This window comes from Panthera pardus, unplaced genomic scaffold (assembly GCF_024362965.1).
Source record: "Panthera pardus isolate Hobbes unplaced genomic scaffold, ASM2436296v1 HiC_scaffold_12, whole genome shotgun sequence".
In the NCBI taxonomy this organism is placed as follows: Eukaryota; Metazoa; Chordata; class Mammalia; order Carnivora; family Felidae; genus Panthera; species Panthera pardus.
The window spans coordinates 93175201-93193935 of NW_026526677.1; the positions used below are offsets into that span (position 1 = coordinate 93175201).

Here is an 18735-nt window from a genome sequence, read left to right on the forward strand (position 1 = left end):
ACAGGTTTGAACTGCACAGATCCATTTATACATGGATTCTTTTCAATACAGTCCAGTACTATAAATGTATTTTCTCTTCCTTATGATTTCCTTAATAATATTTTCTCTCCTCTAACTTACTGTATTCTAAGAATACAGTATATGATACACAAAACGCACAAAATATGTGCTAATCAACCATTTATGTCACCAGTAAGGCTTCCAGTCAACATTAGGCTATTTGTAGTTAAGTTTGGGGGGAGTCCAAAGTCATATGCAAATTTTCAACTGTGCAGGGCATCAGTATACCTAACCCCTACATTGTTCAAGGGTAAACTGTACAGATGGCAAACAAATATATTAAAAAATGCGGCATCGTATGCTATGAGGGAAATGCAAAATAAAACAATGAGATACCATGGCACAGCTATTAAAATAGCCAAAATCTAGGGGTGCCTGGGTGGCTCAGTTGGTTAAACATCTGACCTCGACTCAGTTCATGATCTCACAGTTTATGGGTTCAAGCCCCACGCTGGGCTCTATGCTGACAGCTCAGAGCCTGGAACCTGCTTCAGATTCTGTCTCCCTCTCTCTCCGCCCCTCTCCCATCACACTCTCTTTCCTCAAAAATGAATAAACATTAAAAAAAAAAATTAAAAAAAAAAAAAAGGATAGCCAAAATCTAGAACACTGTCACACCAAATGCTGACAAGGAGGTGGAGCAAAGAGAACACTCACTCACTGCTAGCAGGAATACAAAATTGCACAGCCAGCTTACTCTTACCATATAATCTGGCAGTCACACTGCTTGGTATTTACCCAAAGGACTTCAAAACTTATATCCAAACAAAACCTGCACATGGATGTTTATTGCAGTTTTCATAACTGCCAAATCTTGGAAGAAACCAAGATGTCCTTCAGTAGATGAACAGATAAATAAACTGTGATATACCCAGACAATGGAATATTGTTCAGTGGTAAAAAGAAATGAGCTACCAAGCCATGAAAAGACACAGAGAAACTTAAATGCATATTACTAATTGAAAGAAGCAATATGAAAAGGCTACATACTGTATGATCCCAACTACAGGTATCCCCAGATTTTCAAAAGTTTGTGTTATTCCACTTTGCTTTTACAAAAGCCTTACATTAACACCTATTTTCACTAACTGAAAGAAATCTGAAGATTTTTGCTTTTACGAAAAATGAAAACAGCGTTCAGTTTTTGTTTTGCAGTGAACCATCACAGAGGGAGCCGGTACCCTCAGCAGTGAGAGTGGCACCACGAAGCTCCTTCCTTGGGAACTACACTCAGCAATCTCAGCATCAAGCCACCACCACTGTGAAGGTTAGCATCTGTGATTCATCTTGATTTATTTTGTATATCCATTAGCATGATGTGTTCTAGAGTCAGAAAAGCTTAGGAGAGATTATTTTTTTGGGTCTAGGAACACTCAAAAATTTTTCTGTATCAATTAATGGTAATTGCTCCTTAGCTTTACACCATTTCAGCTTATGAAAGATCTCGTAGGAATGCTCTACTTTGGGATAGCAAGGGAAACCTGTGTATGACATTCTGAAAACAGCAAAACAGTGGAGACCGTGAAAAGATCAGTGGTTGCCAGAAGTTAGCAGGGGAGGGCAGGGTAGAAGGATGAATGGACAGAGCATCCAGGATTTCCAGGGCAGTAAAACTACTCTGTATGGTGTTATAAAGATAAATACATGCCGTTATACATTTGTCCCGACCCATAAATGTGCAACACCAACAGTGAACCCTAATGTAAACCGTGGACTTTGGGACTTAAGTTCATCATTTGTAACAAATGTGCCACGCTGGTAGAGTATGCTGATAACTGAGGTGGCTCTGAATGTTGGGGGACAAGGAGTATATGAGAAATTGCTGTACCTTCCTCTCAATTTTGCTGTGAACCTAAAACTGCTCTATAAAAATAATTTTAAAAATACACTGGATGGGATTACCAGCAGGTTAGATGTTACAGAAGCAAATCTGAAAGCATAAATGATAGAAATTATTTCAAATAAAGCACAGAAAAAAAATAATCCAAAAAGAAGCAAATAATCCAATTAAAAATGGATAAAAGGCTTGAACAGATTTTTCTCCAAAGATGATCTGTAAATGTCATCAGGCATAGTAAAAGTTGCTCAACGTCGCTAATCATTAGGAAATGCAAACCAAAACCTCAGTGAAATATCACCTCACACCCATCAGGATGGGTACGATCAAAAAAACAAAATAAGTGTTGGCGTGGATGTGAGCAATCGGAACCTTTGTGCACTGTCGGCAGGAATGCAAAATGGAGCAACCACTGTGGAACATAGGATGGACATTCTTCAAAAAATTAAAAATAGAACTACCATATGATCTAGGAATCCCACTTCTGAGTATGTATCCAAAAGAAGTGAAAGCAAGGTATTTGCACACCCATATCTGCAAACCCATATTCACTGTGGCGTTAAGAAGCAACACATGTCCATCTACAGATAAATAGCTAAATAAAATGTGCTATGTATATACAATAGAATATTAATATAATTCAACTTTCAAAAGGAAAGAAATATGGTAACATGGGAATCTTAAGGACATTATGCTAAGTCAAATAAGCCAGTCACAGAAAGACAAATAACATATGATTACACTAATACGAGGATGTAAAGTAGTCAAATTCATAGAAACAGAAAGTAGAATGGTCAATTACCAGAGGCTATGGGGTGAGGGGGAGTTGTTTAACAGTACAGAGTTTTCTATTTGCAAGATGAAAAAGTTCTGGAGATCTGCTTCATGGCAATGTGAATGTAACATTTATTTATTGACACTACTGAACTGTGCACTTTTTAAAAAGCATGTTAAATAGGGCACCTGGGTGGCTCAGTCGGTTGAGCATCTGACTTCAGCTCAGGTCATGATCTCACAGTTCATGGGTTTGAGCCCCACGTTGGGCTTTGTACTGACAGCTCAGAGCCTGGAACCTACTTCGGATTCTGTGTCTCCCTCTCTCTGCCCCTCCCCTGCTTGTGCTCTGTCTCTCTCTCTCAAAAATAAATGTTAAAAAAAAAATTTTTAAAGCATGTCATATAAATGAACAAATAAAAGGGAAAAATGAAACAAAGTTGTTCTTAGACCTACAAAAGCTAAAAGAATTCATTGCCAGCATACCAGCAACTACAAGAAATGTTAAAGGTTGCAAAATAATACTTTATCTTTTTTTTTTTTTGCAAAATAATACTTTAGGTTATGTATATAACTATTCTTCTGGTGTCTTTAAATAATAGACTTTAAAAAATAATAATGTCGTTTGTACATAAAAGTAAAATGCATGGGGGCTCCTGGGTGGCTCAGTCAGTTAGGCGTCTGACTTTGGCTCAGGTCATGATCTCACGGTTCATGAGTTCGAGCCCCGTATTGGGCTCTGTGTTGACAGCTTGGAGCCTGGAGCCTGCTTCCGATTCTGTGTCTCCTTCTCTCTCTGCCCCTCCCCTGCTCGCACTCTGTCTCTGTATCTCTCAAAAATAAATAAATGTAGGGGCGCCTGGGTGGCGCAGTCAGTTAAGCGTCTGACTTCAGCCAGGTCACGATCTCGCGGTCTGTGAGTTCGAGCCCCGCGTCGGGCTCTGGGCTGATGGCTCGGAGCCTGGAGCCTGTTTCCGATTCTGTGTCTCCCTCTCTCTCTGCCTCTCCCCCGTTCATGCTCTGTCTCTCTCTGTCCCAAAAATAAATAAAAAAAAAGGTGAAAAAAAAAAATTTAAAAAATAAATAAATAAATAAATAAATGTAAAAAAAAAAAAAGTAAAATGCATGATAACAATAGGACAAAGGTTGGGATAGGAGAAATGGAAGTATATTCTTGCAAGATTCTTATACTATGATTTTTATGCTATATGTATAGTAGTATAATATCATTGGAAAGTAGACTGTAGAAAAGCTAGACATGTATACCACAAACCCTAGAATAACCAATAATATAACAAAAAAAAGTTATAGCTAACATGCAAAGGAGATCAAACAGAATTATAAAAACATAAAAGTAATTCAAAAGAAGGCAGAAAAAGAAAAAAAGGGGGGAACAAAAAGCAAATGGCACAAATAGAAAACAAACGGCAATATGATACTCTGATATCAAACCCTGTCAATAATCACATTAAAGGTAAATGATCTGAAACACCCCAATTAAAAGGCAGAAATTGTCAAATCTGACAAAAAGTCAAGAATTAATTATATGCTGCTGACAAGAAATGCACTTTAAATATAAAGGAACAAATTGGTTAAAAAATAAGAGGATGGAAAAAAATAAATTGCGCTAGCACTAATTAAAAGAAGGCTGAGTGACTACATTAATATCACACAATGTAGATTTCAGAGAAGACAAAATTCTCAGGGATAATGAAGATCACTTCATAATTATGGAGTCAATTCATTAAAGAGACATAACAACCTCAAACATTTATACATCTTATAACAGAACTTCAAAATATATGAAGCAAAGACTGATGGAACTATAAGGAGATGTGACAAATCCACAGAGATTTCAATACTACTGTCTCAATTACTGATGAAGTAAGTAAGCATAAAAATGGCAAGGACGGGGGTGCCTGGGTGGCTCAGTAGGTTAGGTGTCCAACTCCAGATTCCAGCTTGGGTGGTGATCTCAAAGTGGTTAGATCAAGCCCCATGTGGGACTCTGTGCTGAGTGAGGAGCCTGCTTAAGATTCACTCTCCTTCTGCCCCCTCCCCCAGCTCTCTCACACACTCACACACACACACACACACACACACACTCTCTCTCTCTCTCTCTCTCTCTCTCTCAAAGTAAATAAACATTTAAAAAAAAGAGAGAAACTTGAAAATCACATATTTGGAAATTTTTTTTAATGTTTATTTTTGAGAGAGAGAGAGAGAGAGACAGGATGCGAGCAGGGGGAGGGGCAGAGAGAGAGGGAGACACAGAATCTGAAGCAGGCTCCATCCAGGCTCCCAGCTGTCAGCACAGAGCCCAACGCAGGGCTTGAACTCACAAACCATGACATCATGACCTCAGCTGAAATCCAACGGATGCTTAACTGACTGAGCCACCCAGGAGCCCCAAGTATTTGGAAATTAAATAATACACTTCTAAATAACCCACGATCAAAGAAAAACAAAGGAAACATGAGCAAGTATTTGGAACTGAATGGAAATGAATCCATCAGGTGCTGTTAGAGTAGTGAATTATTTATATGAGAAAAGAAGAAAGGTATCAAATCAACGACCTACTCTTCTACATTAAGAACCCCCCCCCAAAAAAAGGGAAATTAAGCCTAAAGTAAGCAGAAGAGACTAAATAATAAAGATCAAAACAGAAATCAATAAATTAGGGAACAGAAGAGTGAAAAAAAAATGAAAAAGCTAGGTCTTTGAAAAGTTCTATAAAATTGATATATCTTCAGCCACCTAGATCACACATACAAAAAGAAGGAACAAATTATTAAGATACAAAATAAGAGGAGCAACAGAAGCAACATCACTACAGATTCTGCAGATAGTAAAAGAATGATAGAAGAACACTAAAGACAATGTTATGCCAAAGTGTTTAACAACTTAGATGAAATGACAAATTTGTTAAAAGACACAAACTACTAAAGCTTACTTAAGAAAATAGAGATAGCCTAAATAGCCCTGTATCTATTATCAACAGTGAAAATGTTGTTAATAACCTTTCCACAGGGGCGCCTGGGTGGCTCAGTCAGTTAAGTGGCCAACTTCGGCTCAGGCCATGATCTCGCAGTCCGTGAGTTCTAGCCCCGCGTCGGGCTCTGTGCTGACAGCTCAGAGCCTGGAGCCTGCTTCAGATTCTGTGTCTCCCTCTCTCTGACCCTCCCCTGTTCATGCTCTGTCTCTCCCTGTCTCAAAAATAAATAAACATTAAAAAAAAATAACCTTTCCACAATGAAAAGTCTAGAGTCAGATGGGTTCATTGGCAAATTCTACCAAACGTTCAAGATAGAAATAATACCTATTCTGCATAAACTCTTCCAAAACAAAACAAAACAAAACAAAACTGGAGAGAATACTTCCCAACTCATTCTATCAGCCTCTGAAATGAAAACTAATCAAAGATATTACAAGGAAAGTATAAGCCAGTATCTCTTAGAACACAGATGTAAATTCTAAACAAAATTCTCAGCAAATCTAATCAAGCAATATATTAAAAGGACTATACATTGGGGTACCTGGCTGGCTCAGTCAGTTGAGCACCTGACTTTGGCTCAGGTCATGATGTTACGGTTTGTGGGTTCGAACCCTGCGTCAGGCTCTGTGCTGACAGCTAGGAGACTGGATGGAGCCTGCTTCAGATTCTGTATCTCCCTCTCTCTCTGCTCCTCCCCCGCTCACACTCTCTCTCTCAAAAATAAATAAACATTAAAAGAAAAAGGATTATACATTATCACCAAGTGAGGTGTACCCCAGAAACACAGGGTTGGTTTAACATTCAACTATCAAACAATGTTATTCCCCATATTAATAAACTAAAAAAGAAAAACTATTATGGTCATCTCACTAGAGAGAAAAAGATTTTTGACGAAATCTAACAGCCATGCCTGATAACAATTCCCAACAAACTAAATGGCATCCATGAAAAAATGACAGCTGACATGACACTTAATGATGAAAGACTAAATGTTTTCCTGAGATCCAGGATTGTCCACTCTGAGCACTTCTATTCAACATTGTACTGAAGGTTCTAGCCAGTATAATCAGGCAAGAAAGAGAAAGAAAAGCCATCCAGCCAGATTTAAAGAAAGAAATACAAGTGTCTTTGAAGATAACACATGATCACCATGTAAATAAATCCAATGAATTAATAAGTAAGCTTATTAATAAGGTTGCAGGATATAAGATCCATACCCAAAAATCAATTGTGCATTTCCACATACTAGCAACAACAGCAAAAAATCAGAAACAAATAAAATAAACACCATTTACAAAGCCATTACCAAACACCATTACAAAAATATGAAATACTTAGGGACAGATATGATAAAAGACGTGAAAGACCTATACACTAAAAACCATAATTGAGAAAAACTAAAGAAGAGCTAAATAAATGGAACAATATACCTTTGTCACAGGTTGGAAGACTCAGTATCATAACATGTCAATTCTCCCCAAATTATCTATAGATTCGACACAATCAAAAAATCCAAGAAGGCTTTTCGTATGAATTGACAAACTTATTTTAAAATTCATATGGAAATGCAGGGGTGCCTGGATGGCTCAGTTGGTTGAGCGTCCGACTTTGGCTCAGGTCATGATTTCACGGTTCGTGGATTTGAGTCCCACATCAGGCTCTGTGCTGACAGCTCAGAGCCTGGAGCCTGCTTCGGATTCTGTGTCTCCCTCTCTCTCTGTTCCACCCCTGCTCACACTCTGTCTCTGTATGTCTCAAAAATAAACAAAGATTAAAATTCATATGGAAATGCAAAGGGCCTAGACGAGCCAAGACAGCTCTGGGGAAAAAAACCAGAGGGCTATCACTATGTGATTTCAAGCATTGTTATAAAACTACACTAATCAAAACTGCATGGTATTTGTACTTAGACAAATAGATCAGCAGAAAAGAAGAGCAAGTCCAGAAATAAACCAACACATATATGGAAAGCTCACTTTTTAAACACCTTTACTAAGATAAAATTTGAATGCCATACAGCTCACCATCACAGTAATATGAGAACCTGTTCATCGCTCCCAAAAGAAATCTTATATTGGAAAGAAACTCTGTATTCGTTAGCAGTCACTCTCCATCCCCTCCTTCCCAGACCTAGCAGAGTCTCTATAGATTTGCCTGTTCTAGACATTTCATATAACTGGGATCATACAATATGCAGCCTTTGTGACTGGCTTCTTTCACCTGGCATAATGTTTTCAAAGCCCTACATGTTGTAGCCTGAATCAGTGCTTCATTCCTTTTTATTGCTGATATTCCACTGTATAGATATACCACATTTTATTTCTCTATTCATCAGTTTTTGGACACGCGAGCTGCTTCCACTTCCTGGCTATTATGAATAATGCCGCCACGAACACGTGTGCAGGTTTCTGTGTGGATGTGCACTTCCAGTTCTCTTGGTTATATATCCAGGAGTGGAGCTGCTGAGTCATATGGTAAATCTGTTGAACCTTTCGAGGAATTGCTAAACTGTTTTCCAAAAACAACTGTACCAGTTGACATTCCCCACCAACAATGTATGGGAATTCTAATTCCTCCATATTCTTGTCAACACTTGTTAGTATTTGCTGTTTTTATAACAGCCATGCTCGTGGGTGTGAGGTTTTGATTTGCATTTCCCAATAACTCTTGAGGTTGAGCATCCTTTTAAGTGCTTATTAGCCATTTGTATGTTTGCCTGGGAGAAATGTCTATTTAAATCCTTTTTAATTTAATTGGGATTGTCCTTTTATTACTGAGTTGTAAGAGTTCTTTAAATATTCTGAATACAAGTCCCTTATTAGATATATGATTTGCAAATATTTTCTCCCATTCTGCAGCTGTTTTCTACTTTCTTGATGGTTTTAATTTAATGAAGTACAACTTATTAATTTTCCCTTCCATTTGTTGTACAACGGATTGTTGACATTGGCACAAGGCAATGCAGTGGAGAAAGGATACCCTTTTTGACAAATTGATATCCACATGCAAAAAATAACTTCACACCATATATGAAAGTGAACTCAAACTAAATTACAAATCTAAATATAAAACCTTAAAGTGATCATCTTTCCAGAAGAAAGCAAAAAAAAAAAAAAAAAAAATTATGACCTTGGGTTAGGCAACGATTTCTTAAATATAACACCAAAAACATAATCTATTAAGGAACAAACTGAAAAACAGGTATTCATCAAAATTTATTCTGCTCTTTAAAAGACAGTGTTAAGATAAAAAGACAAACCACAGGATGGGAGAAAATCTTTGCAAAGCATATATCTGATAAAAAAGACTTGTATCTAGATTATACTAAAGAAGTCTTAAAACTCAGTAAGACAACTCAAAAACTTTGGGTTTGAACAGAAATGTTACCAAAAATGATATACAGATGGCAAATAAATACTTGAAAAGATGCTCAACACCTTCAGAGGTATAGGAAATGCAAACTAAAACCACAATGCGATACCATAACACACCTATTCAAATGGTTAAAATAAAAGACTGACTATACCAAATACCAAGTATTGGTGAAGATGTAAAAACTTGAACTCTCTTACACTGCTGGTGGTAAAATTAAATGGCACAACCACTTTGGAAACCAGTATGACAGTTTCTTTAAAAATTTAAATATAAACTTACCATATGATCCAACCATTCTACTCCCAGCTATACTCCCAAGAGAAAAGGTAACATATTTCCAAAGACTTGTACATGAATGTTCATTGCAGTCTTTTTTCTAGTAGCCCTAAACTGGAAACAACCCAAATGTCCATCAAGCTATGAATGGATGGTGTGGTATATCTATAAAATGGAATACTATTGTACAACAAAAAGGAATCAGTCTTGATACTACAACAAGGATGAATCTAAAAATAATTATGCTGAGTAAAAGGAGCTGGGCACAAGAGTACATGTTGTAATGAGGCAGTATAGGAAAAATAAGAGGAATCTAATTCCTATAAAGTCACTGGTCTAAGGCCACTTAAGTTTTCATATGCTTAAAGACAGATACCTCCTTCTGGGCAAGAGAACAAACAAGCAGTAACAACTGTTAGAGAATAAAGGTTGTTTGAGCAAAAACAAAAGAAACAGTTTACACAGAAGTAACAATTTAGAGTCAGCATGAGCAAATATTTCTATTTTTCAGGTACCCTAAAGAATGCTGACCATGGAAAAAGGTATCCTATGACTGTCTTGTGACCAAAGAGTGATATCACACTCTTTGGCCCAGGGGCTGGACCAAATGATCCAGGGGCTGAAGGGCACTTCCTCACTCCTAGTCCCCCTGTCCCTGGGAGGAGTGCCTTTATATGCCATGCATAGTACCCCTTCTGAGCAACATTCCTCTTTCTTGTTGGCTACTTTGTATCCAAGCTATCTCCAAACCAAATATTGACAGAAAGCAAAACAGTCCTTGGTTGCCTAGGGAGGTAGAGACAGGGAGCAAAAGAAAAGTGGGGCTACCAGGGGCATGAGTAAACTTTTGGGGATGATAATATGGTCACTATCTTGACTATGGTAATGGTTTCATGTATATATATGTCAAAACATCAAAGTTTGTACTTTAAATATGTGCAGTTAATTGAACATTAATTATATTTATTTTTTTAATCCACCTACAAGTAGAGAGGAAATAAGTAGCTCATAGAAAAAAAAATGAAAATCTAAGTAATGAGCTTTTGTTAAAAAAATATAACAGATTCAAGACTAAACCTTATACGCTGATAATGTCAACCGCTAAAAATTAATTTGAAACAAAAGAGCTGTTGTTTTCTGAACAGTAGTATGAGGCCAATTCACACCCATACCTCTTCAATAAAGCATGGACTGCTGAAAAATCTGGGCTTCTATCCATTTGTGGCAGGCTATTTACTCCAGGGGAATGATGGCCTTCCTTTCAGTTAGATTAACACAGGCATATACTAAAACCCAGGAAGTTGTCCTACAAAGGCTGAAAGATCAGGCACTGGAAAAGTACAAGAGACTCAGTAGTTGTATTGTATATGGAACTCAAGTCCATCCAGATTCTGACAGCTAATCAAGGCCACGTCTAGTAGAGTGACAAGACTACTTTAAACAAGGATTTTCTTACAACTGTTCTCCCACACTTGCCATTCTTTGCTAAGCCAAAACTCTAAGTCTAACTTGAATACTCCTCAAAGAGTATAAAACATAAGCATATCTTTTATAGTATGATTCAAACTCAAATGCAATGAGGTGAGAAATCTCATTATTGCAACTTGGGCAGACAGAGATGTTTTCATATCAGTGAAGATGAAGATAAAGGCACGTAAGGTGGTGTAGTAGGAATAGGAGAAAAGGTAATGTGTGTGGAAAGGCCAAGACAGGCACATACTCGTTCACAACTGACTTTAAAATATATGTCAACTTGCTTTCTTAAAACACAATGTGTGAAATAAGCAAGAGAATGACAGGAAAAGATTAAGAGTGCAAAAGTTAAAAGATGAGCCTAAGATCATGAAGGGGCTCTTGGCTAGGGATCTACATTTATAGAGATATTACACCAAAGACAGCCAGTAAAGAGAAGTTGTATTTTGAAGGCATTTATATTTTCTCAGTTCAATAACTCCTTATGTTGTGAAAAAGGCAAGCGGTAAAAGTTAATGTTCAGATAATGAACCAAATTGAGGTTTTCAATGGTAAAATTTAAACGGAGCCAAGTGAATGACAACGGAAAAGAGATTAGCTACTGGTATAATTCTCAAAACCAATTATCCTCTAAGCCAGAAAACTAAGATCTAAGGAAACATGTCAGCATTGTTTTTCAAATGTTGTCTCTTTAGATCTTGGTAATAAGACAGTTACTAGAAATAATGGAATCAGCCCTCACTCCCACCCCAACTATTCCTCACATCAAACGTCTTGTAAGAGTTGTGTAGACTTTCTGGTTCTATTTCCTGACCTCCTCACCTAAACCAATGTAGCTTATAGGCCCATCAATCACTGCATCAAAACAACTTTCTCCAAAGTCAATGGTAGTGGTGGGTTACAGGTCATTTAATCCATCTAGCACATATATCCTCAATGGGAGCAATATCGTACCCAAGGTAGCAAAAACTGATTTGAGAGAGCAAAAAAAATGTTACATATTAAAATAGTCTGTGGCCCTCCAAAAAGTCATAGTACCTAAGTAGAAATACAACATACCTAGGCATTCTTCCTTCACTTCTCACGCTGTAACTTCTCCCCAGGTGACTTTATGCATGCCACCTGCTTCAGTTCCCACCCACTAACACCTGTACCTCATAAAGCTACAGCTCATCATACACAGTTCCTCTGAGATTCAAACCTATTTAACTACCTGCCAATTTGACATCCCCATTTGAATATTTCAAAGGTATTTTCCTGGGGAAAAAATCCACAGCTTTGGTCAGATTCTCAGATTAAGAACTATTGCCATATGGTAATTTCAGAAAGGGTCATAAAGTCGAAAATGACAAAGCTAACTTACAAAGTTGACATAAACAGCTATTCTGTAAGTGAGTTCTTATTCTCTGATACCTGTAAGGCCTCTTGTGTAAACAGAACTTTCAGTTGATACACAATAGAAACTAAACTAGGTCAGAAATCAACATGTCAATGTATTGGTTGTTTCCAGAGCACTGAAGCAGGCAATGTAATGTACCTAGCTGTAACACCGAAAGTTATTCTGAAACTAGTGTCAGACTTGGAGTAAAAGAGAGTAAGAATACAAAACACTGCAAATTGGTCCGTAAACTTGCTATGCTGAGTGTTGGCCCAACTAAACAAGTATATAGGTCAACACTGACACTTTGAAAAGAATCCTGAAGATAAAGCAGTGTCACAGGCAAACAGCATTTAAAATAGTTTTATCATTCCAACAGTTCAAAAATTCTTGTTGGCCATCCTCCATATTAATAAGGCCACACTACTAACCCTTTACAAAGTTAAACTAAAATACAGACCTGAAACTAAAAATGAGGCCTATCTTTTTGGCTCTATGGTATTTTTCTTCCAGAGCCAGCAATGTACCAACACCGATATTCTCAAATAAAAGGAATTCTGCTTGTGGATTAAAACACAGGTCTATTTCAGGGGTTAAAGTGGTGCCCTGTTAGAAAAATAACTTCTCAAGGACATGAAAGAAATCTTCCTCTTTGGCACAACAGGATTAAGGTCTAATCTAGCAGGTCTAAATCTTTGCTTGCTGATCCTGTTTTTCTATTCAACCTTTCTGTCTGCTCACTTCCTGATTCTGATAAGTACTCTTCCTTAGTGATTTCTGAAATCATTATTAAAAATAACATAACATTTCCTACTGGATTCTCTAGTTGGATTTCCTTTAAGCACCTCAAACCCAGTATGCCCCAAACTAAACTTATTGTCTCCACATCTACCTCCTTCCAGGCAAATCTGTTTTAGATTTTACCTGGTGGCCTAATTCATAAACTTGGGACTTAACCCTGAATTCTCCTCTGACAAAATTTTATGCACTCTCTCTTATGCTCTTAAAATTGTCTCCTTCTCATTGCCTCCTTGGTTCTGGCTTATTTGAAAGGTGGTGTTACAGACTTCAAAGAGATTGGGTGCCTGAAATCCAATAAATTTGGGACTGAATTCCAGTTCTGCCATTGCTAAGTGTGATCTTAATCTTAGGCAAATTACTTAACCTCATCTTCTTTTCTACAAGATTAAAATAAAAATCAAATTTATCTCATAAGGTTATGGAAACAAGTAAATGAGCTAATGCCTCTAGAACACTCAACACAGTGCCGGGACACATTATAAACACTCAGTGAATGGCAGCTACCACTATCCTGCAGAATTGTATCAATTAAATGAGACCATAATGAATGTAAAGCATTTGACACACAGTAAGGACTTCATATAATAATCCTTTTTAAAAAACCAATTTCCTCTCTCATCTTCTAAGTGTATTATTTCAATAATCTCCTAACATCTAGTTCTTAATCACCTTATCCATTCTAAATGGCTCCTGCTTTCAGGATAAAATCCAAATCCCTTCTCATGACATACAAAGCTGTTTATGATCTTGTCTTTGTTTTTTAAGACTTACCTCTTGCCATTCTTTTAGCTCCAATCATATCCAACTCAGAAGTGTCATATTTTCTCAAGTCACTGCTTTTACAATGTTATTCCTTTTACCTAAGATTCCCATCTACTCTTTTCTCCAAACCAATTACAATTTTTTTTTAAAGTAAATTTCATGTCCAGTGTGGAGCCCAATGCAGGGCATTTACTCAACCGAGATCAAGAGTTGAAGGCTTGACTGATTGAGTCACCCAGGCACCTCCAACTACACTTCTGTCTCATACTACTGCTTCTAATCCTTCAAGACTCAGCCCAGGAAGCCTTGTGCTACAAACATACCCCCAATTCTGAGTTCAAAACACAGTTGCTGTACCCCCATATATTCTTGCGATTTTTTATTCTAATGATATTAAAAGAACTATTTTATTTTACTTGAGATTTGTATACTTATGTTGGTAAGAGAAATTAGTCTGTAACATTGCTTTATTGTAATGCCTTTGTCAGGTTGGCAGTGAGATTATACTGGCCTCTATAATTATTTGGGAAGTATTCCGGGTTTTCCATTCTCTGGAATAATGTAAAACTTGGTATTATTTTTCCTTAAATACTTGGCAACTAACATTTATCGAGCAGCTACTGTGCCAGATTGAGCACATTCATATGTTACCTCATTTAATTCTCATGGCAACTTCAGGAAGTATATACTGCTATTATCCCTTTCCCACACAGCTGGTAGGTAGCAGAGACGGGACCTGAACACATATCTCCACATGCTCTTAACCACATGCTATACTGTCTTGTAATACTTACTATATGGTATTAAACTATGTAATTCATTTGCCTGCTTCCCCATTCATGAGTGAAATCTATCTAGTAAGATCTTTGTGAAGAGTGGGATGATGTGTTTCATTTGTTGCAACCCCTAAGTCTAGCCATCATGTCTACCAATTAATAGATACTCAATAAATTGCTCCTAAATGAATGAATGAAAACATATTATTTGATTCTTAAAACAACTTATTATCAATTTCTGTCTAGAAAGAAGATATATGTTTATTTTAGAATGCTGCTAAAGTGGTTTTGCCTTTTTTTAAAGCTGTTTTGTCTTTCAGTTCAATCATAACTTCCATGCAAAAAAGGCATGCGTGATTTCATTTCTTCAACAAGGAAGAAGCAAAAAATAATAATTTTTAATTGTTTGCAAATGATTGACAACAGATTTAATTTTCTGATACCATCTGTAAGACAGAGACCTTCATATTTTTTCTGGGGTCAAGAGTATAAATCAAAGAAGGAAAAGATTATCCAGTGAGAAAATGGCAATACAACAAAAGCCTTAAGCAGAAAAGCTTTCAAAGAAGGTCAGCATATAGCTAAAGAAGAATTCCCCACTGACTATGCCATGTGGTAGGCATGTCATAAGAAGATTTAGGTTAGACATAAAACATCCACAGCAGGGATGTCCTGGCTTCAGTTATTTGAACTGAACTAAATTTCTGTTCTTTTGCTTGAAGAGTTGATAAAATGCTTACATACTGGCATTACAGAAATAAAAGGATTTTTTATGTAGATCAGATCATAATTATGGTTAAATGACTAGGTGATAGTAAGACAAATTGAGCCTATATATAAGAATGAACTTCCTGAGAACCAATGTCCTTAGATTCTGAAACTATTATCCAAGAAGATTATATAATTATGGCCCTGATGAACATTAAAAATAGAAAACAACCCTTGAAATATTTAAATAGAATCCTGGCTTAAAGGTTACCCTAGACAACATCATGAGGATTTTTTCAAGCCTCTTCCACCCCAATCCTAAACATGTACAGAAAATTTTTTATCGCAGCAGTTTCTGTCAAGCGGTTTTTAAGACAACAATATTCTAATATATCTTGAGGGGAGAAAAAGCATGTGAGAATACAAACATACCAAAGAACCTATTAAACACCTCAGAGGAAAACCATTCTCACCCATGAATTGCCACATAAAAGTTTCAGAAGTCCTTGTACTCTCTATTACGAAATACACAGGATATTCAGCAGGAAGGGGCCCCTGCAGATATTGTTTAGGCTCTCAAAGTCAAAAATACTAATGATAAAAAATTTGAAAAATTAAGAAACATGGAACAGGAGAAAATTATTTTTTATTTTTAGCATCCAAACACATTTCTCAAACATCTTGGAATGTTTTATTTTAGTCATTTTTTTCATCATCATTGGTTGTGCAAAAAGCTTTGTTTCCATTGGGTCCATGGTTTGGGAAAAGTTCAGGGGTGTTTAAGAAGCTGCCCTGGGGCAGGAGGCAGAGATTTGGGCAGAAGTTCCAAGGACAATCAGGCAAGATCGCCATGAAAATGAAATATTTTCATGTCAAGACAAAATTGCAAGTTTTCCATAATCCACTGCTAAAACAAAGAGGAGAATGGCTTTAAAAAAAGGAAAGAATTAGTTCCAAAGACAGGGGCATGCAAGAGTGCCCCTCAAAGGCCACTGGGCTACTATTTCACTTGGGATTTTACATTTATATTGAGGAGAGAAATTAGTCTGTAATGTTGCTTTCTTGTAATGTCCTTGTCAGGCTAGTATTAACGTTATGCTGGCCTCTACAATTATTCGGGGAGAATTCCCTATTTTCCATTCTCTAGAATAGTTTATGTAAAACTTGGTGTTGTTCTTCCTTTAAATATTTGGCAAGAATCCCCCAGTGAAGACATCTGAGTCTGGACCTGAACATGAATTTTTCTCTTTGGTAAGATTTTTTTTTTAAGCTTATTTATTTATTTTTGAAACACACACAATGAGAGAGAGAGAGAGAGAGAGAGAGAGAGAGAGAGAGAGAGAGACAACAAGCAGGGGAAGGGCAGAGAGAGAAGGAGAGAGAGAATCTGACGCAGGCTTCTCACTGCCAGCGTGGAGCCCGACCCAGGGCTCAAACCCATAAACCATGAGATCATGACCTGAGCCAAAATTAAGAGTCAATATTTAACTGACTCAGCCACCCAGGCACCTCTCTTTTTGGTAAGATTTTTAATAACTGATTTACTGTCTTTAAGTGGTATGGAGTGACTCATATTTCTATTTCTTCTTGCACTGATATTTTTTATTTTTAAAGCAGTTTCTCTTTCATCAAAATGATCCAAATTTTTTAGCATGAAGTTGTTCATAATGTCCTTTTATATCATTTAATGTCTCTAGGCTCTGTAGTAATGGCTCATTTTTCATTCTAATATTGGTAGTGTTGTCTCTCTTTTCTTTTTTACTGATTAGTAAAAGTGGTATGTCCCTGGAAAAACTAAATTTTCAAAGAACTTTTGGCTTTGTTGATTTTCTCCATTGTATATTTGTTTTCCATTTCTGGATGATTTCTGCTCTTTATGACTTCCTTCCCCTTCTTTGATTTGCTATTTTTTCCTAGCTTCTTAAAGATGTAAAGTTAAAACATTGATTTTTACCCTCTTTACTTTTTCTGATAACTGCAATTAAGGCTCTAATATTCCTTCTAAGCACTGTTTTAGCTGCACCTGACAAGTTTTGATCTGTTACATTTTCATTATTCTCTTCACAGCACTTCCTGATAATTTCTATTGTAATTTTATTTTTCACTCAGAATTCCTTTAAAATGTACTGCTCATTGATTTCTAGCTTAACATCACTATAGTCAGAGAACATGTCTGGAAAATAAGCCAGGATATAATCAATCTCGGTAAATGTGCCACGGACACTTAAAAAGAGTATATTCTATCATTGTTCAGTGTTTTTATGAATACTTTTATTTTCCTTGAGGAAATATTTAGCAGCAAAGAGGATAGTTCGTAAGGTAGGTGTATGTTTAACTATATAATATACTAAACAGTTTCCAAACACTTTTCCACTTTCACTACCAATACATCAGTTGTAACTTGTCTACATCCTTGCCAATATCTGACACTGTTGATATTGTCTACATTGATGGAAGGGGCCAAGATGGCAGAACAGCATGGAAGTTTTTTTTGCATCTCTCATCCTTGAAATGCAGTCAGATCAACACTAAACCATCTTGCACACCTAGAAAACTGATTTGAGGATTAACACAATAATCTGCACAACCTGAACCACAGAATTCAGCAGGTACGCAGTGTGGAGAGGTAAACTGGGGACAGAGAAGCCATGGAAAGCAGGGAGCTGTTTTTGCTTGCAGAGAGAGGATGGAGACTGGGGGATATGGGATATAGGAAAAGCACCACCCCCCGAAAGCAGCTGGATAGAAAGTGGAAGACTGGAAACAGCTGCAAAGGACTGAACAAAAAAGGGAAAAAGGAGATAGGAGTTTAAATTCCATTTAGACTCTAAAAACAGGGGGAGTGCAGAGTCTGACACTCTGCAGCTTGACACCTGGCAGTGCTCTGGTGGGAAAGGCAAATCCCTAGGAGCAGAGAGCGAGGTCCAAGGGGTCCTCGGGCCACATGGGGAAAGGCAGTTCCCCTGCTGGGAGAATATTGGTAGAGGCGATGTGGCCTTCCCACAGGCAAAGGTCCCAGCAGATCTTGGAGAAGGGCCACCACATTCACTGGTGTTAGAACAAGGACATTAAGGGTGAAACCTGGTACCAGATGTGTGTTGTGATTTGCCAAAATCCCTGAAATGCTGCTGCTACACAATCGCAGGAACTTTTACTGGGGCTGGCTGGCACCCAGCCACAGTCTCTGAGCATCGGCAGCAGCATGGTCTCCCGAGCATTCCTGGGGCCAGTCAAGCACCTGGCCATTGCTCAGTGAGACCCTCCCCCAGAGAGTTGGAGTGGGTAACAGTTGCAGTTGGGAAACACGGCCCCATCTGAGATAAAATTCTGGATGGAGGTGCCTCCTGGCAGCCTGACGGCTTGGTCACGGACAGTGTAGAAGCAGAGAATGGACTTAAGCTGGAGACAAAGGAGGGATGCTTGATTGCCGGTTGGGGAGTGCACAGAGTCCTGAAACTAGATACTGGGTAGCTGGGTGATGTCATTTTCACCCCTCCTGTGAATGCACATACATACCTAC

At 37.6% G+C, this 18735-nt stretch overlaps 1 protein-coding gene across 10 annotated transcripts in view; it reads right to left on the minus strand.

Moving 5' to 3' along the window:
- CCDC15 (coiled-coil domain containing 15) overlaps positions 1-18735 on the minus strand; it is a 102109-nt gene that overhangs the window by 37781 nt on the left and 45593 nt on the right. The window lies entirely within an intron of this gene.